Below are 20,655 nucleotides of genomic sequence, written 5' to 3'. Positions count from 1 at the left end.
CCGTGTAAGTTGTGGCAATATTTGAGACACGGGGCCACATCCTGGGGCTGGCTACAGAACATGGCCTAGCTCCACTACTGTGCACTCCATAGCTCCAAGAGACCAGCCCGAGCCACTTATATACATGTGGCTTTGTATTAGTGGGAGTTTGGAGCCAAATTAATTCTAGCACTTGTAAAACTGTCAGAGAAACCCCATCCCTGACGAACACCTGCAGAACACACCAGTTACGCGGCTTAATCTAAATTCTGATAAAGAGAAGTGCTCCACACCCAACAGTCAGGTGCAGTAGATACCTTTTTTAGTACCACGACTTTCACAACACTCCTTTCTGCCAACTTTTTTAACCTTGATCATATTCTCTACCAACTCTAAATTCTCATGATCCCCATATCTCTAACAGGACCCTAAATATAAGTGAACAATGTAAAACAATTCATATCCCTCTGCTTACTTGAGTGAATGTTATAGAGAATCCTACACCACTGCCTTACTCCTGGGTACCTCCCAGGGGGATTTCTCTATATTTTCAAGATCAAGCAAGTAAAAGGGTCTTCAAGGACTTCTTTTTGCAACACTGTAATCATAAACCAATAAATACAAGACGGAAATGGACAAGAAACAGTTCTAATCTTTCAATTAAACATCCCCAAAAAATCGACTCTTAACATGTTTGTTTTTGCTACCAATCTGGAGAGGCAGAGCATTTCTGTAAGTCTGGATGGCCGAGTGGTCTAAGGCGCTGCGTTTAGGTCGCAGTCTCCCCTGGAGGCGTGGGTTCAAATCTCACTTCTGACAGCTCATCTTTTCTTAAACATTCTTCGCAGTCATTCCGTCAGTGTTGGTGAAATATTAGTAAAAAAATGATGTCGGTATACGCCCCAAAACATTAGACTCTTCAGATAACTGTTTCGGCATCCAATCTTTAAAAATTGCACTTTTGTGTAGGTTAGGATGACCGACCGGTCTCTCTTGAATTTGTGGATTTAAATCTCACTTTTGAACACTCATATTTTCTTAGCATGATATAATGTCAGGTCTTAGGGTATGTTCACACGCTGAGAGGCAGTTACGTGTGAAAAGACAGACTGTTAACAGCTGCCTCGTTTCACACGTAAAAGCTCCTCCTCGTAATTTACGAGGCGTCTGAGACGCTCGTAAACCTTGAGCCGTGCTTCATTGATTTCAATGAAGAACGGCTCAAATTACGTGGCAAAGAAGTGCCCTGCACTTCTTTGCCGAGGCAGTAAATTTACGGGTCGTCGTTTGACAGCTGTCAAACGACGACTCGTAAATAACAGGTCGTCTGCACAGTACGTCGGCAAACCCATTCAAATGAATGGGCAGATGTTTGCCGACGTATTGTAGCCATATTTTCAGATGTAAAACGAGGCATAATACGCCTCGTATACGTCTGAAATTTGGCCGTGTGAACATACCCTAAGACTCATAAAGTAATGACGCATTTTCCTTGAGCTCCTCCGCTATCCTGGTAAAATCCTCGCCAACTCCCTGTAAAGACTTCTACAGACTCAACACCAGACCTGGGACAATTCTGCATTCAGTACTATTGAGTGATAGTGCAGCTATTCTGTTGCCCAATTTCTATGCAGCTGAGTACGGCGATGAGAGGAGTCCTTTTGCTAATAGCATTTACCCACTGCAACCGTGTAAGTTGTGGCAATATTTGAGACACGGGGCCACATCCTGGGCCTGGCTACAGAACATGGCCTAGCTCCACTACTGTGCACTCCATAGCTCCAAGAGACCAGCCCGAGCCACTTATATACATGTGGCTTTGTATTAGTGGGAGTTTGGAGCCAAATTAATTCTAGCACTTGTAAAACTGTCAGAGAAACCCCATCACTGATGAACACCTGCAGAACCCACCAGTTACGCGGCTTAATCTAAATTCTGATAAAGAGAAGTACTCCACACCCAACAGTCAGGTGCAGTAGATACCTTTTTTAGTACCACGACTTTAACAACACTCCTTTCTGCCAACTTTTTTAACCTTGATCATATTCTCTACCAATTTTAAATTCTCATGATCCCCATATCTCTAACAGGACCCTAAATATAAGAGAACAATGTAAAACAATTCATATCCCTCTGCTTACTTGAGTGAATGTTATAGAGAATCCTACACCACTGCCTTACTCCTGGGTACCTCAAAGGGGGATATCTCTATATTTTCAAGATCAAGCAAGTAAAAGGGTCTTCAAGGACTTCTTTTTGCAACACTGTCATCATAAACCAATAAATACAAGACGGAAATGGACAAAAAACAGTTCTAATCTTTCAATTCATCATCCCCAAAAAATCGACTCTTAACATGTTTGTTTTTGCTACCAAACTGGAGAGGCAGAGCTTTTCTGTAAGTCAGGATGGCCGAGTGGTCTAAGGCGCTGCGTTTAGATCGCAGTCTCCCCTAGAGGGATGGGTTCAAATCCCACTTCTGACAGCTCAACTTTTCTTAAACATTCTTCGCAGTCATTCCGTCAGTGTTGGTGAAATATTAGTAAAAAAATGACGTCGGTATACGCCCCAAAACATTAGACTCTTCAGATAACTGTTTCGGCATCCAATCTTTAAAAATTGCACTTTTGTGTAGGTTAGGATGACCGACCGGTCTCTCTTGAATTTGTGGATTTAAATCCCACTTTTGAACACTCATATTTTCTTAGCATGATATAATGTCAGGTCTAAGACTCATAAAGTAATGACGCATTTTCCTTGAGCTCCTCCGCTATCCTGGTAAAATCCTCGCCAACTCCCAGTAAAGACTTCTACAGACTCAACACCAGACCTGGGACAATTCTGCATTCAGTACTATTGAGTGATAGTGCAGCTATTCTGTTGCCCAATTTCTATGCAGCTGAGTACGGCGATGAGAGGAGTCCTTTTGCTAATAGCATTTACCCACTGTAACCGTGTAAGTTGTGGCAATATTTGAGACACGGGGCCACATCCTGGGCCTGGCTACAGAACATGGCCTATCTCCACTACTGTGCACTCCATAGCTCCAAGAGACCAGCCCGAGCCACTTATATACATGTGGCTTTGTATTAGTGGGAGTTTGGAGCCAAATTAATTCTAGCACTTGTAAAACTGTCAGAGAAACCCCATCCCTGACGAACACCTGCAGAACCCACCAGTTACGCGGCTTAATCTAAATTCTGATAAAGAGAAGTGCTCCACACCCAACAGTCAGGTGCAGTAGATACCTTTTTTAGTACCACGACTTTCACAACACTCCTTTCTGCCAACTTTTTTAACCTTGATCATATTCTCTACCAACTCTAAATTCTCATGATCCCCATATCTCTAACAGGACCCTAAATATAAGTGAACAATGTAAAACAGTTCATATCCCTCTGCTTACTTGAGTGAATGTTATAGAGAATCCTACACCACTGCCTTACTCCTGGGTACCTCCCAGGGGGATTTCTCTATATTTTCAAGATCAAGCAAGTAAAAGGGTCTTCAAGGACTTCTTTTTGCAACACTGTAATCATAAACCAATAAATAAAAGACGGAAATGGACAAGAAACAGTTCTAATCTTTCAATTAAACATCCCCCAAAAAATCGACTCTTAACATGTTTGTTTTTGCTACCAATCTGGAGAGGCACAGCGTTTCTGTATGTCAGGATGGCCGAGTGGTCTAAGGCGCTGCGTTAAGGTCGCAGTCTCCCCTGGAGGCGTGGGTTCAAATCCCACTTCTGACAGCTTATCTTTTCTTAAACATTCTTCGCAGTCATTCCGTCAGTGTTGGTGAAATATTAGTAAAAAAATGATGTCGGTATACGCCCCAAAACATTAGACTCTTCAGATAACTGTTTCGGCATCCAATCTTTAAAAATTGCACTTTTGTGTAGGTTAGGATGACCGACCGGTCTCTCTTGAATTTGTGGATTTAAATCCCACTTTTGAACACTCATATTTTCTTAGCATGATATAATGTCAGGTCTAAGACTCATAAAGTAATGACGCATTTTCCTTGAGCTCCTCCGCTATCCTGGTAAAATCCTCGCCAACTCCCTGTAAAGACTTCTACAGACTCAACACCAGACCTGGGACAATTCTGCATTCAGTACTATTGAGTGATAGTGCAGCTATTCTGTTGCCCAATTTCTATGCAGCTGAGTACGGCGATGAGAGGAGTCCTTTTGCTAATAGCATTTACCCACTGTAACCGTGTAAGTTGTGGCAATATTTGAGACACGGGGCCACATCCTGGGCCTGGCTACACCCAACAGTCAGGTGCAGTAGATACCTTTTTTAGTACCACAACTTTCACAACACTCCTTTCTGCCAACTTTTTTAACCTTGATCATATTCTCTACCAAAATGTAGAAAAAAAAGGGGTAGCCAGGTTAGAGAGGGGTCAGACTATATTGGTGGGGGGAGAAACAGAATGTGGGGAGAGGACTAGACAACAAGATAAGGAGATCCTTTCGTTACAAAACATCAGTGTAAATAAAAAGGACCGATTAATGTCAAATCACATTTCTGATAATAAAAGTGAAAAACTGACAGGCAAGTTAAAGTGTATGTTCACAAATGCCAGAAGTCTAGCAAGCAAAATGGGGGAGCTGGAGGCCTTGATACTGGAAGAAAATATAGATATAGTTGGTGTTGCTGAAACATGGCTGGACTCTTCACATGACTGGGCTGTAAATCTACAGGGTTTTACACTTTTTCGTAAAGACAGGACAAATAGGAAAGGTGGTGGTGTATGTCTGTATGTGAGAAGTGATATGAAGGCGAGTGTGAAAGAGACAATAGTGGGTGAAGACTGTGAGGAGGTTGAAACCTTGTGGGTGGAACTAGAAAGGGAGGTAAACACTGAAAAAATTACTTTTGGTGTAATCTATAGACCCCCCAATATAACTGAGGAGATGGAAGGTCAGATATATAAACAGATGGAGCGGGCTGCACAGGCGGGTACTGTAGTGATAATGGGAGATTTTAATTTCCGGGATATTAATTGGTGTCATGGTTCGGCTTCAACTGCAAAGGGGAGACATTTCCTCAACCTGTTGCAGGAAAATTTTATGGGCCAGTTTGTGGAAGACCCGACTAGAGGTGAAGCTCTGTTGGATCTGGTCATTTCTAATAATGCAGATCTTGTTGGGAATGTCAATGTTCGTGAAAACCTCGGTAACAGTGATCATAATATAGTTACATTTTACCTATACTGTAAAAAACAAACGCAGGCTGGGAGGGCAAAAACATTTAATTTTAAGAAAGCCAATTTCCCCAGGATGAGGGCTGCAATTCAGGATATAGACTGGGAAGAACTAATGTCAAATAATGGAACAAATGATAAATGGGAGATTTTCAAATCTACTTTGAGTTATTATAGTGCAAAATTTATTCCTACAGGTAATAAGTATAAACGACTCAAATTAAACCCCACATGGCTTACACCTTCTGTGAAAGGGGCAATACATGACAAAAAAAGGGCATTTAAAAAATAAAAATCTGAGGGTACAGCTGTAGCCTTTGTAAAATATAAAGAGCTTAATAAAATCTGTAAAAATGTAATAAAATTAGCAAAAATACAAAATGAAAGGCAGGTGGCCAAGGATAGTAAAACAAATCCTAAAAAATTCTTCAAGCATATAAATGCAAAAAAGCCAAGGTCTGAACATGTAGGACCCCTAGATAATGGTAATGGGGAGTTGATCACAGGGGATCAAGAGAAGGCAGAGTTACTAAATGGGTTCTTTAGCTCTGTATATACAACAGAAGAAAGAGCAGCTGATGTAGCCGGTGCCAGTGCTGTTAATATATCAGTTGATATACTGAATTGGATGAATGTAGAGATGGTCCAAGCTAAATTAAATAAAATAAATGTGCACAAGGCTCCGGGACCAGATGGGTTACACCCTAGAATTCTTAAAGAGCTTAGTTCAGTTATTTCTGTCCCCTTTTTCATAATATTCAGAGAATCTCTAGTGACTGGTATAGTGCCAAGGGACTGGCGCAGGGCAAATGTGGTGCCTATTTTCAAAAAGGGCTCTAGGTCTTCCCCGGGTAATTATAGACCAGTAAGCTTAACATCCATCGTGGGGAAAATGTTTGAGGGGCTATTGAGGGACTATATACAGGATTATGTGACAATAAATAGCATTATAAGTGACAGCCAGCACGGTTTTACTAAGGACAGAAGTTGTCAAACTAACCTAATCTGTTTTTATGAAGAGGTGAGCAGAAGTCTAGACAGAGGGGCCGCTGTGGATTTAGTGTTTTTGGACTTTGCAAAGGCATTTGACACTGTCCCCCATAGACGCCTAATGGGTAAATTAAGGACTATAGGTTTAGAAAATATAGTTTGTAATTGGATTGAGAATTGGCTCAAGGACCGTATCCAGAGGGTTGTGGTCAATGATTCCTTCTCTGAATGGTCCCCGGTTATAAGTGGTGTACCCCAGGGTTCAGTGCTGGGACCACTATTATTCAACTTATTTATTAATGATATAGAGGAAGGGATTAATAGCACTATTTCTATTTTTGCAGATGACACCAAGCTATGTAATATAGTTCAGACTATGGAAGATGTTCATGAATTACAGGCAGATTTAAACAAACTAAGTGTTTGGGCGTCCACTTGGCAAATGAAGTTTAATGTAGATAAATGTAAAGTTATGCATCTTGGTACCAACAACCTGCATGCATCATATGTCCTAGGGGGCGCTACACTGGCGGATTCACTTGTTGAGAAGGATCTGGGTGTACTTGTAAATCATAAACTCAATAACAGCATGCAGTGTCAATCAGCTGCTTCAAAGGCCAGCAGGATATTGTCGTGTATTAAAAGAGGCATGGACTCGCGGGACAGGGATGTAATAATGCCACTTTACAAAGCATTAGTGAGGCCTCATCTAGAATATACAGTTCAGTTCTGGGCTCCAGTTCATAGAAAGGATGCCCTGGAGTTGGAAAAAATACAAAGAAGAGCAACGAAGCTAATAAGGGGCATGGAGAATTTAAGTTATGAGGAAAGATTGAAAGAATTAAACCTATTTAGCCTTGAAAAAAGAAGACTAAGGGGGGACATGATTAACTTATATAAATATATTAATGGCACATACAAAAAATATGGTGAAATCCTGTTCCTTGAAAAACCCCCTCAAAAAACAAGGGGGCACTCCCTCCGTCTGGAGAAAAAAAGGTTCAAGCTGCAGAGGTGACAAGGCTTCTTTACAGTGAGAACTGTGAATTTATGGAATAGCCTACCGCAGGAGCTGGTCACAGCAGGGACAGTAGATGGCTTTAAAAAAGGGTTAGATAATTTCCTAGAACAAAAAAATATTAGCTCCTATGTGTAGAAATTTTTCCTTCCCTTTTCCCTTCCCTTGGTTGAACTTGATGGACATGTGTCTTTCTTCAGCCGTACTAACTATGTAACTATGTAACTATGTAACTATGTAACTCTAAATTCTCATGATCCCCATATCTCTAACAGGACCCTAAATATAAGTGAACAATGTAAAACAATTCATATCCTTCTGCTTACTTGAGTGAATGTTATAGAGAATCCTACAGCACTGCCTTACTCCTGGGTACCTCCCAGGGGGATTTCTCTATATTTTCAAGATCAAGCAAGTAAAAGGATCTTCAAGGACTTCTTTTTGAAACACTGTAATCATAAACCAATAAATACAAGACGGAAATGGACAAGAAACAGTTCTAATCTTTCAATTCAACATCCCCAAAAAATCGACTCCCAACATGATTGTTTTTGCTACCAATCTGGAGAGGAAGAGCTTTTCTGTAAGTCAGGATGGCCGAGTGGTCTAAGGCGCTGCGTTTAGGTCGCAGTCTCCCCTGGAGGCGTGGGTTCAAATCCCACTTCTGACAGCTCATCTTTTCTTAAACATTCTTCGCAGTCATTCCGTCAGTGTTGGTGAAATATTAGTAAAAAAATGATGTCGGTATACGCCCCAAAACATTAGACTCTTCAGATAACTGTTTCGGCATCCAATCTTTAAAAATTGCACTTTTGTGTAGGTTAGGATGACCGACCGGTCTCTCTTGAATTTGTGGATTTAAATCTCACTTTTGAACACTCATATTTTCTTAGCATGATATAATGTCAGGTCTAAGACTCATAAAGTAATGACGCATTTTCCTTGAGCTCCTCCGCTATCCTGGTAAAATCCTCGCCAACTCCCTGTAAAGACTTCTACAGACTCAACACCAGACCTGGGACAATTCTGCATTCAGTACTATGGAGTGATAGTGCAGCTATTCTGTTGCCCAATTTCTATGCAGCTGAGTACGGCGATGAGAGGAGTCCTTTTGCAAATAGCATTTACCCACTGTAACCGTGTAAGTTGTGGCAATATTTGAGACACGGGGCCACATCCTGGGCCTGGCTACAGAACATGGCCTATCTCCACTACTGTGCACTCCATAGCTCCAAGAGACCAGCCCGAGCCACTTATATACATGTGGCTTTGTATTAGTGGGAGTTTGGAGCCAAATTAATTCTAGCACTTGTAAAACTGTCAGAGAAACCCCATCCCTGACGAACACCTGCAGAACCCACCAGTTACGCGGCTTAATCTAAATTCTGATAAAGAGAAGTGCTCCACACCCAACAGTCAGGTGCAGTAGATACCTTTTTTAGTACCACGACTTTCACAACACTCCTTTCTGCCAACTTTTTTAACCTTGATCATATTCTCTACCAACTCTAAATTCTCATGATCCCCATATCTCTAACAGGACCCTAAATATAAGTGAACAATGTAAAACAGTTCATATCCCTCTGCTTACTTGAGTGAATGTTATAGAGAATCCTACACCACTGCCTTACTCCTGGGTACCTCCCAGGGGGATTTCTCTATATTTTCAAGATCAAGCAAGTAAAAGGGTCTTCAAGGACTTTTTTTTGCAACACTGTAATCATAAACCAATAAATACAAGACGGAAATGTATAGGCAGTAGTATAGTGTATATTTATATGCATACTTATTAGACCCTTTTCCTGCATGTACCAATAGGTTTATGTGGTTAATCTTTTACTGTGTTCCTCACAGATTCAAGTACATCAGGGTCCATGGATCACAAAGCTAGGGAACGCATCTGGCGTTCTCAAATGGATCAGGTTTTTAATGATGGGTCTACTCAGCTTGCTTTTAATGGTCAAGGGAATGTGAGTGAATTACAGAATAAATACAGGAATCTATTACATCGCCGTATGAAAATATGGTGGAATAAAATCTTTTTGGAGAATTACCTACAAAGGAAATTGATCCCTAGAGGCCTCAGAGTCCAGATCTTCCCTTCCTTCCCAATCGAGGATACCACATTTGTTGCGAATTGGGAGGAAGCTTGTAATCAAAGCTCCTTTAAATTCATGGAGTTATTGGTTAATTTGAACCAAACCACATTAGATCAGCTCGACATTGACATTGAAGTGATACAATCTGATCTTAAAGAAAAAATGACGCCTGAAGGCCTAGTTAGGTTCAACCTTACGTTGGAACATCAGTTCACTGAATGGGAGAAGGAAATTAAAGATATGAAGTCTAAAAATTTTTCAAGAGACACCAATGATTACGCCCAGCAAAAAGTCTATAAATGGAGAAAAAGCACTCCATCCGCACAGACCAATCGCCATATGTCTACAACATCGATCTCATCTCAGAGTGAATCTGACGGTGGATCAAGACAGCGGTCCTATCACACGTATAGCACGAGACAAAAAAGAAAAGTACCATACAAACATACCTCAAATAAGAGAAAGCCGGATGCCGATGGACCTTCAAATTTACTTAAGGTAATTAATTTATCTAATCACGTTTTTTCTACATCCCATATGGAGGTCTTAGAGCGAGGGTTAACATTTGCCCCATGTGCCCGTTTTGACACATTTTCCGCAATTAAGGACCTACATATTTTCGGCCGATCTCTTATTTATAAAAAATATTTTCATAGGTCTGAGGTTGATGAGACTTTCCCTACTATCACCGAACAACAGACCCTATATGACTTAGAAGAACTGTTAAGGGAACAAGACTCTGATCCAACAGGTAAGGTACCCCCAACACTTAGGATAAAATCAAAGCGGTTTCCTGCAATGAGTATGTGCTCGGCAGTAGACTCTTTTGTTAAATCAGTCAGTCAGGAATTTGCAAAAATACCCAATGGAATTAAAAATGACAATCTATCGGCAGCACAGAGACAAAGCCTCAAAAAACTAAGTAAAATCGACGATGTCGTGTTTAAAGCAGCCGACAAAGGCGGAAATATTGTGGTCTGGCCTTGTGTGATGTATGAAGCTGAGGCCTTCAGACAATTAAATGATAAAAACTGCTACAAAAGATTGACTTATAATCCCTTGCATATTTTTCAAACAGATCTGGAAAAGATCCTAATAAAGGCCAAAACTGAGAACATCATTACCAAAGAAGTATATGATGCACTTATCCCTACTGAACCAACCATATCAACATTTTATCTGCTACCAAAGGTTCACAAAGATGCAACCGTTCCCCCAGGAAGGCCAATCATCTCAGGTAGGGGTAATTTAACCGAGAAAATTTGCAAATTCATTGACCATCATCTTAAAGGGGTTGTCGAATGTTTACCGTCACATGTGCGCGATACTGCAGATCTTCTGCAGAAAATAGATGGAATCAGTGTGGAGGAAGATATGTTACTGTGTACATGTGACGTTGAGTCACTCTACACTAGTATCCGCCATACTGATGGTTTAAGAGCTGTCTCTGCATTCCTAACTATGGGGAATATGGAACCTATTTTTGCAAATTTTATCTCGACACTTCTCAAATTTGCACTTGAACATAACTTTTTTGTCTTCAAGGATAAATTTTACCTCCAGCTCCAGGGAACAGCAATGGGGGCAGCATGTGCCCCTTCATATGCGAACCTGTTCCTGGGGCTGTGGGAACGTGACCTTTTCCATGGTGGGCGGGGTGTCTCGATGGACCGGGTCATATTTTGGGCCCGGTACATCGATGACATCCTACTTATCTGGAGGGGCACACCTGAGACTTTTGAGAATTTCATCAATGCACTAAATCTAAATGATCTAAACATCAAGCTTACGTATCATTATGACAAATGTCGAGCTGAATTTTTGGACATTAAGCTGTGTAGGGATGTGAACGGTTTCCTTCAATCAGATGTGTTTCGGAAGACAACAGCAGTCAATGCCTTCCTTCACGCTTCCTCCTCTCACCCCATACAGACGATTAAGGCAGTTCCAATCGGCCAATTCCTAAGGATTCGAAGGATCTGTTCTTCTACTGATGCATTTGAGAAACAGGCCTATGACCTCACTAACCGCTTCCTTGCCCGGGGATATAGTAAACGCTCGATTAAAAAGGCATATCACCGTGCGAAAAATACATCAAGAGACGAGCTGCTATTCCCTAAACTAAAAAACAAATTAGAGACACAGGTAAGATTCACCACAGAGTATCATTCAAGATGGCCTCAAATGAAAGATATACTTAAGCAGTTCTGGCCCATATTGCTCACCGATCCAACAATTGAGAAATACATTTCTAGATATCCAACCATCTCGGCACGACGCTCAAAAAATCTTAAAGATCACCTTGTCCGCAGTCATTACCAACTAAATAGGCAAAGATTTCCCTTTGGGACTAAAGGCCCTAAATGGGGCTGTAAGACATGCGGACATTGTGTAGCGTGTCCTAATATTGAAAAGGCGACAACGTTTGTCGATTCAACGGGCAAACATACATTCACTATCACCCATTCTATTACCTGTTCAACCAAGGCAGTAGTCTATTATGCCACCTGCCCCTGCCCTAAGATATATGTTGGACTTACTACACGTGAATTGAAAATTCGAGTTAGGGAACACATCCGTGATATCACGTTGGCTGAAATGTCTGAGAACCCTGAAACCTTGAAACCTGTCGCCCGACATTTCAAGGCACATCATGCATGCGATTCGACAAAACTGAGAGTGAGAGGAATCGACTGCATTGAAAAACATATTAGAGGGGGTGACATATCCAAAAGATTGGCAAGGTGTGAATCTAAGTGGATCTGGACTCTGAGGACTATGTCTCCTTTTGGGCTCAATGAGAACCTCAATTTCACCCCATTCCTTTGACCATTGACCTTCAGTGGGTTATTTTAAAATATGTTTCAGTTTTTATGTGTCTAATTACTTCCCCTTTCATTATAGAACCTACTATGACCTGTTATAATTTGAAGAATGAGAGGTCATGAATACAGTGCGATGAATATCCATTTATACCAACAAAGAACGCTAGTCATTTTTCCTGCCCAATGATTGCTACTACGACCCTTTTGTAGTCCAATATATATATATATATATTTACATATGTATTATTTATTATCATACATATTTTGCATATTTACTTATTTATTATTCATTATTTATCACCATTATTCATCTTTTTATTTCATATTTACTGTGTCCACTTCGTTTATAAATATTTACAATATACACATTTTGTCATTTTTTTCTTTTCTTTGTTTTATTATTTTTCACACTATATTCATTGGGTTACTTGTGTTTGATGTACATTGAATTAATACATATTCATATATATTCCTATACACAATATTATATTCATATTTGTACACATCTTCTACACCACTTACCTATTACCCATCAATCAGTAATTATTAAATTACATTTATTTAGATCTCTTTACTATTATACCTATATATGTATTACATATATATATAGATTTTTTTTTCTACCATTTACTACCACGGTTTATATCTATTATTTTTATTTTTACATTTATTCTTTTTATGTATTATGTGTAATTGTTTATCAACATTCACACGCATGCACTTTCTCACTTAGTTTCGTTCACATATAAAAATCCTAACATCGTGCTTTACAACACCTAGTACGTTTTTTTCCCTATATAGCATTATACGTAATTTACTATTACCCTTATAAATATAGACTATATACACACGCAACATATTTGTTTTATATTACACACATTGTATTGTTCCATCACTTTTATTATTGGTTTGGTTCACAATTATTAAATTGATGTATTTCACATTATATATTTGTTATGTATATAATTTTTTATTACATATATGTGTATATATAATCTTCACCATTATTTTTTACTATTATGCATTATTTATTATTTATCATTTTTCCATTATGCTTTACATGCATTATCAAATTCTATTTTACACAGATATTGTATCTATATATATATTTTTTTTTTCAATATGATATTTATATGTATTATATATATTTTTGTTTTAATATGTGTTTTTTTGTCTTATATATATATAAAGACCACTGTATATGCAGTTTTATCCATTTATAATTGTTTGGATGTACTGTCATACAAGTTTGACTCATGGATACTGCTGTTATTTGTATTATAATGGTTATGTTTGAGATACATGTTTTATTTCCAACATTTTATATTTGTCTTTTTATGCGTGGTGCAATTTGACATATTTCTAGTAACATCTTTAAATGTGTCGTTGGGTCCTATGTACATTGTTCCTGATTGGATTTCACGCTGTTCTGCAGTTTGTCAAATATGCTTATAGCTGCTGCACCTGATGGAATATATGGTCATTATCGTTTAACACTGTATTTTTATGCCCTTCAAACTTCAAATTTGCTGTCCGATCCTGCACTGCGTATATCTCATGGGAGACATTCTTCTACAGCAGTAGGTGCTTGTGCGCTTGCGCCGGGAGGGTTTTCTCGGCTTCCCTCTGACTCGGGCGTCTGCATCTGGGTGGGCGTGTATCTGCGGCGTCAGTCGCCGTTGATCCACGCCCCCTTGATGACGCGCGTTCGGGGGATTGCTACGAGTCTTCCTGCTCCCGATGCATGACGCCAGTGTATACACTTTCACTGCCCCATGTGATCCTCAACTGCTGACATGATTGGACGGCCATATGTTTTTAAAGAGGGAGGTTCCTGCTGGAGAGACGGCACCCCCGGACGAAGGCATTCCGCCGAAACGCGCGTCGGGACTGACGTTCTCTCCATGCAGAGGACTACAAATGGGTATGTTATATATCTTCTCTCCCCCCCATCTGGTTAATTTAACTACCTTTACCACCATTGCAGACATGCTGTGTTACTCTTACCAGACCATAGCTTAAAGCTTGCAGTTTTTGCTGACATATCTGTGCACTGGGCACATATGTTTCATACTCTAGCTCCTTTCAACTGCATACATAAATGTGTCCACTTGGTCTAAGTAGATGTTAAACACACAGAAGCTTTAACTATCTGGTACAAGGCTTACATCACCTATGGATAGAGATATATACCGTCACCCGTGACAGTGTCATTTAATATAGTTTTTTTTGTATGTTCTCTGCATGTGTCAGACGTCTCTTGTGTTTCATGCTCAGTATGACTCATTTTTTAATGTTGTAATTTTTTAATGTTGTAATATCTAATAAAATTTATACATCTTTCAATTTACTTGTGTTAGTTGTGCCCTATATTCTATAGGTTTATATTGGTGAAATATTAGTAAAAAAATGATGTCGGTATACGCCCCAAAACATTAGACTCTTCAGATAACTGTTTCGGCATCCAATCTTTAAAAATTGCACTTTTGTGTAGGTTAGGATGACCGACCGGTCTCTCTTGAATTTGTGGAGTTAAATCCCACTTTTGAACACTCATATTTTCTTAGCATGATATAATGTCAGGTCTAAGACTCATAAAGTAATGACGCATTTTCCTTGAGCTCCTCCGCTATCCTGGTAAAATCCTCGCCAAATTAATTCTAGCACTTGTAAAACTGTAAGAGAAACCCCATCCCTGACAAACACCTGCAGAACACACCAGTTACGCGGCTTAATCTAAATTCTGATAAAGAGAAGTGCTCCACACCCAACAGTCAGGTGCAGTAGATACCTTTTTTAGTACCACGACTTTCACAACACTCCTTTCTGCCAACTTTTTTAACCTTGATCATATTCTCTACCAACTCTAAATTCTCATGATCCCCATATCTCTAACAGGACCCTAAATATAAGTGAACAATGTAAAACAATTCATATCCCTCTGCTTACTTGAGTGAATGTTATAGAGAATCCTACACCACTGCCTTACTCCTGGGTACCTCCCAGGGGGATTTCTCTATATTTTCAAGATCAAGCAAGTAAAAGGGTCTTCAAGGACTTCTTTTTGCAACACTGTAATCATAAACCAATAAATACAAGACGGAAATGGACAAGAAACAGTTCTAATCTTTCAATTCAACATCCCCAAAAAATCGACTCTTAACATGTTTGTTTTTGCTACCAATCTGGAGAGGCAGAAATTTTCTGTAAGTCAGGATGGCCGAGTGGTCTAAGGCGCTGCGTTTAGGTCGCAGTCTCACCAGGAGGCGTGGGTTCAAATCCCACTTCTGACAGCTCATCTTTTCTTAAACATTCTTCGCAGTCATTCCGTCAGTGTTGGTGAAATATCAGTAAAAAAATGATGTCGGTATACGCCCCAAAACATTAGACTCTTCAGATAACTGTTTCTGCATCCAATCTTTAAAAATTGCACTTTTGTGTAGGTTAGGATGACCGACCTGCCAACTTTTTTAACCTTGATCATATTCTCTACCAACTCTAAATTCTCATGATCCCCATATCTCTAACAGGACCCTAAATATAAGTGAACAATGTAAAACAATTCATATCACTCTGGTTACTTGAGTGAATGTTATAGAGAATCCTACACCACTGCCTTACTCCTGGGTACCTCCCAGGGGGATTTCTCTATATTTTCAAGATCAAGCAAGTAAAAGGGTCTTCAAGGACTTCTTTTTGCAACACTGTAATCATAAACCAATAAATACAAGACGGAAATGGACAAGAAACAGTTCTAATCTTTCAATTCAACATCCCCAAAAAATCGACTCTTAACATGTTTGTTTTTGCTACCAAACTGGAGAGGCAGAGGTTTTTTGTAAGTCAGGGTGGCCGAGTGGTCTAAGGCACTGCGTTTAGGTCGCAGTCTCCCCTGGAGGCGTGGGTTCAAATCCCACTTCTGACAGCTCATCTTTTCTTAAACATTCTTCGCAGTCATTCCGTCAGTGTTGGTGAAATATCGGTAAAAAAATGATGTCGGTATACGCCCCAAAACATTAGACTCTTCAGATAACTGTTTCGGCATCCAATCTTTAAAAATTGCACTTTTGTGTAGGTTAGGATGACCGACCGGACTCTCTTGAATTTGTGGATTTAAATCCCACTTTTGAACACTCATATTTTCTTAGCATGATATAATGTCAGGTCTAAGACTCATAAAGTAATGACGCATTTTCCTTGAGCTCCTCCGCTATCCTGGTAAAATCCTCGCCAACTCCCTGTAAAGACTTCTACAGATTCAACACCAGACCTGGGACAATTCTGCATTCAGTACTATTGAGTGATAGTGCAGCTATTCTGTTGCCCAATTTCTATGCAGCTGAGTACGGCGATGAGAGGAGTCCTTTTGCTAATAGCATTTACCCACTGCAACCGTGTAAGTTGTGGCAATATTTGAGACACGGGGCCACATCCTGGGCCTGGCTACAGAACATGGCCTAGCTCCACTACTGTGCACTCCATAGCTCCAAGAGACCAGCCCGAGCCACTTATATACATGTGGCTTTGTATTAGTGGGAGTTTGGAGCCAAATTAATTCTAGCACTTGTAAAACTGTCAGAGAAACCCCATCCCTGACGAACACCTGCAGAACACACCAGTTACGCGGCTTAATCTATATTCTGATAAAGAGAAGTGCTCCACACCCAACAGTCAGGTGCAGTAGATACCTTTTTTAGTACCACAACTTTCACAACACTCCTTTCTGCCAACTTTTTTAACCTTGATCATATTCTCTACCAACTCTAAATTCTCATCATCCCCATATCTCTAACAGGACCCTAAATATAAGTGAACAATGTAAAACAATTCATATCCCTCTGCTTACTTGAGTGAATGTTATAGAGAATCCTACAGCACTGCCTTATTCCTGGGTACCTCCCAGGGGGATTTCTCTATATTTTCAAGATCAAACAAGTAAAAGGATCTTCAAGGACTTCTTTTTGAAACACTGTAATCATAAACCAATAAATACAAGACGGAAATGGACAAGAAACAGTTCTAATCTTTCAATTCAACAACCCCAAAAAAATCGACTCCCAACATGATTGTTTTTGCTACCAATCTGGAGAGGAAGAGCTTTTCTGTAAGTCAGGATGGCCGAGTGGTCTAAGGCGCTGCGTTTAGGTCGCAGTCTCCCCTGGAGGCGTGGGTTCAAATCCCACTTCTGACAACTCTTCTTTTCTTAAACATTCGTCGCAGTCATTCCGTCAGTGTTAGTGAAATAATAGTAAAAAAATGATGTCGGTATACGCCCGAAAACATTAGACTCTTCAGATAACTGTTTCGGCATCCAATCTTTAAAAATTGCACTTTTGTGTAGGTTATGATGACCGACCGGTCTCTCTTGAATTTGTGGATTTAAATCCCACTTTTGAACACTCATATTTTCTTAGCATGATATAATGTCGGGTCTAAGACTCATAAAGTAATGATGCATTTTCCTTGAGCTCCTCCGCTATCCTGGTAAAATCCTCGCCAACTCCCTGTAAAGACTTCTACAGACTCAACACCAGACCTGGGACAATTCTGCATTCAGTACTATTGAGTGATAGTGCAGCTATTCTGTTGCCCAATTTCTATGCAGCTGAGTACGGCGATGAGAGGAGTCCTTTTGCTAATAGCATTTACCCACTGCAACCGTGTAAGTTGTGGCAATATTTGAGACACGGGGCCACATCCTGGGGCTGGCTACAGAACATGGCCTAGCTCCACTACTGTGCACTCCATAGCTCCAAGAGACCAGCCCGAGCCACTTATATACATGTGGCTTTGTATTAGTGGGAGTTTGGAGCCAAATTAATTCTAGCACTTGTAAAACTGTCAGAGAAACCCCATCCCTGACGAACACCTGCAGAACCCACCAGTTACGCGGCTTAATCTAAATTCTGATAAAGAGAAGTGCTCCACACCCAACAGTCAGGTGCAGTAGATACCTTTTTTAGTACCACGACTTTAACAACACTCCTTTCTGCCAACTTTTTTAACCTTGATCATATTCTCTACCAATTTTAAATTCTCATGATCCCCATATCTCTAACAGGACCCTAAATATAAGTGAACAATGTAAAACAATATATATCCCTCTGCTTACTTGAGTGAATGTTATAGAGAATCCTACACCACTGCCTTACTCCTGGGTACCTCCCAGGGGGATTTCTCTATATTTTCAAGATCAAGCAAGTAAAAGGGTCTTCAAGGACTTTTTTTTGCAACACTGTAATCATAAACCAATAAATACAAGACGGAAATGTATAGGCAGTAGTATAGTGTATATTTATATGCATACTTATTAGACCCTTTTCCTGCATGTACCAATAGGTTTATGTGGTTAATCTTTTACTGTGTTCCTCACAGATTCAAGTACATCAGGGTCCATGGATCACAAAGCTAGGGAACGCATCTGGCGTTCTCAAATGGATCAGGTTTTTAATGATGGGTCTACTCAGCTTGCTTTTAATGGTCAAGGGAATGTGAGTGAATTACAGAATAAATACAGGAATCTATTACATCGCCGTATGAAAATATGGTGGAATAAAATCTTTTTGGAGAATTACCTACAAAGGAAATTGATCCCTAGAGGCCTCAGAGTCCAGATCTTCCCTTCCTTCCCAATCGAGGATACCACATTTGTTGCGAATTGGGAGGAAGCTTGTAATCAAAGCTCCTTTAAATTCATGGAGTTATTGGTTAATTTGAACCAAACCACATTAGATCAGCTCGACATTGACATTGAAGTGATACAATCTGATCTTAAAGAAAAAATGACGCCTGAAGGCCTAGTTAGGTTCAACCTTACGTTGGAACATCAGTTCACTGAATGGGAGAAGGAAATTAAAGATATGAAGTCTAAAAAATTTTCAAGAGACACCAATGATTACGCCCAGCAAAAAGTCTATAAATGGAGAAAAAGCACTCCATCCGCACAGACCAATCGCCATATGTCTACAACATCGATCTCATCTCAGAGTGAATCTGACGGTGGATCAAGACAGCGGTCCTATCACACGTATAGCACGAGACAAAAAAGAAAAGTACCATACAAACATACCTCAAATAAGAGAAAGCCGGATGCCGATGGACCTTCAAATTTACTTAAGGTAATTAATTTATCTAATCACGTTTTTTCTACATCCGATATGGAGGTCTTAGAGCGAGGGTTAACATTTGCCCCATGTGCCCGTTTTGACACATTTTCCGCAATTAAGGACCTACATATTTTCGGCCGATCTCTTATTTATAAAAAATATATTCATAGGTCTGAGGTTGATGAGACTTTCCCTACTATCACCGAACAACAGACCCTATATGACTTAGAAGAACTGTTAAGGGAACAAGACTCTGATCCAACAGGTAAGGTACCCCCAACACTTAGGATAAAATCAAAGCGGTTTCCTGCAATGAGTATGTGCTCGGCAGTAGACTCTTTTGTTAAATCAGTCAGTCAGGAATTTGCAAAAATACCCAATGGAATTAAAAATGACAATCTATCGGCAGCACAGAGACAAAGCCTCAAAAAACTAAGTAAAATCGACGATGTCGTGTTTAAAGCAGCCGACAAAGGCGGAAATATTGTGGTCTGGCCTTGTGTGATGTATGAAGCTGAGGCCTTCAGACAATTAAATGATAAAAACTGCTACAAAAGATTGACTTATAATCCCTTGCATATTTTTCAAACAGATCTGGAAAAGATCCTAATAAAGGCCAAAACTGAGAACATCATTACCAAAGAAGTATATGATGCACTTATCCCTACTGAACCAACCATATCAACATTTTATCTGCTACCAAAGGTTCACAAAGATGCAACCGTTCCCCCAGGAAGGCCAATCATCTCAGGTAGGGGTAATTTAACCGAGAAAATTTGCAAATTCATTGACCATCATCTTAAAGGGGTTGTCGAATGTTTACCGTCACATGTGCGCGATACTGCAGATCTTCTGCAGAAAATAGATGGAATCAGTGTGGAGGAAGATATGTTACTGTGTACATGTGACGTTGAGTCACTCTACACTAGTATCCGCCATACTGATGGTTTAAGAGCTGTCTCTGCATTCCTAACTATGGGGAATATGGAACCTATTTTTGCAAATTTTATCTCGACACTTCTCAAATTTGCACTTGAACATAACTTTTTTGTCTTCAAGGATAAATTTTACCTCCAGCTCCAGGGAACAGCAATGGGGGCAGCATGTGCCCCTTCATATGCGAACCTGTTCCTGGGGCTGTGGGAACATGACCTTTTCCATGGTGGGCGGGGTGTCTCGATGGACCGGGTCATATTTTGGGCCCGGTACATCGATGACATCCTACTTATCTGGAGGGGCACACCTGAGACTTTTGAGAATTTCATCAATGCACTAAATCTAAATGATCTAAACATCAAGCTTACGTATCATTATGACAAATGTCGAGCTGAATTTTTGGACATTAAGCTGTGTAGGGATGTGAACGGTTTCCTTCAATCAGATGTGTTTCGGAAGATAACAGCAATCAAAGCCTTCCTTCACGC

General features: G+C 40.0%; 7 non-coding genes across 7 annotated transcripts; all 7 read left to right on the top strand.

The window, feature by feature from the left end:
• The first annotated feature begins 715 nt into the window (after window positions 1–715).
• On the top strand, window positions 716–798 carry TRNAL-UAG (transfer RNA leucine (anticodon UAG)). Its single transcript has one exon. It is a non-coding gene; the product is annotated as a tRNA-Leu (tRNA).
• A 1,583-nt stretch (window positions 799–2,381) lies between these two features.
• Window positions 2,382–2,464, top strand: TRNAL-UAG (transfer RNA leucine (anticodon UAG)). The gene has a single exon. It is a non-coding gene; the product is annotated as a tRNA-Leu (tRNA).
• A 1,183-nt stretch (window positions 2,465–3,647) lies between these two features.
• TRNAL-AAG (transfer RNA leucine (anticodon AAG)) lies at window positions 3,648–3,730 on the top strand. The gene has a single exon. It is a non-coding gene; the product is annotated as a tRNA-Leu (tRNA).
• Window positions 3,731–7,788: 4,058 nt separating this feature from the next.
• Window positions 7,789–7,871, top strand: TRNAL-UAG (transfer RNA leucine (anticodon UAG)). Its single transcript has one exon. It is a non-coding gene; the product is annotated as a tRNA-Leu (tRNA).
• Window positions 7,872–15,335: 7,464 nt separating this feature from the next.
• Window positions 15,336–15,418, top strand: TRNAL-UAG (transfer RNA leucine (anticodon UAG)). Its single transcript has one exon. It is a non-coding gene; the product is annotated as a tRNA-Leu (tRNA).
• Window positions 15,419–15,967: 549 nt separating this feature from the next.
• TRNAL-UAG (transfer RNA leucine (anticodon UAG)) lies at window positions 15,968–16,050 on the top strand. Its single transcript has one exon. It is a non-coding gene; the product is annotated as a tRNA-Leu (tRNA).
• A 1,183-nt stretch (window positions 16,051–17,233) lies between these two features.
• On the top strand, window positions 17,234–17,316 carry TRNAL-UAG (transfer RNA leucine (anticodon UAG)). The gene has a single exon. It is a non-coding gene; the product is annotated as a tRNA-Leu (tRNA).
• Window positions 17,317–20,655: the final 3,339 nt, after the last annotated feature.

Source organism: Rhinoderma darwinii, chromosome 1, assembly GCF_050947455.1.
Source record: "Rhinoderma darwinii isolate aRhiDar2 chromosome 1, aRhiDar2.hap1, whole genome shotgun sequence".
NCBI lineage: Eukaryota > Metazoa > Chordata > Amphibia > Anura > Rhinodermatidae > Rhinoderma > Rhinoderma darwinii.
The sequence above is the reverse complement of the archived record's forward strand: the minus strand, read 5'-3'. Positions and strand labels throughout refer to the sequence as shown.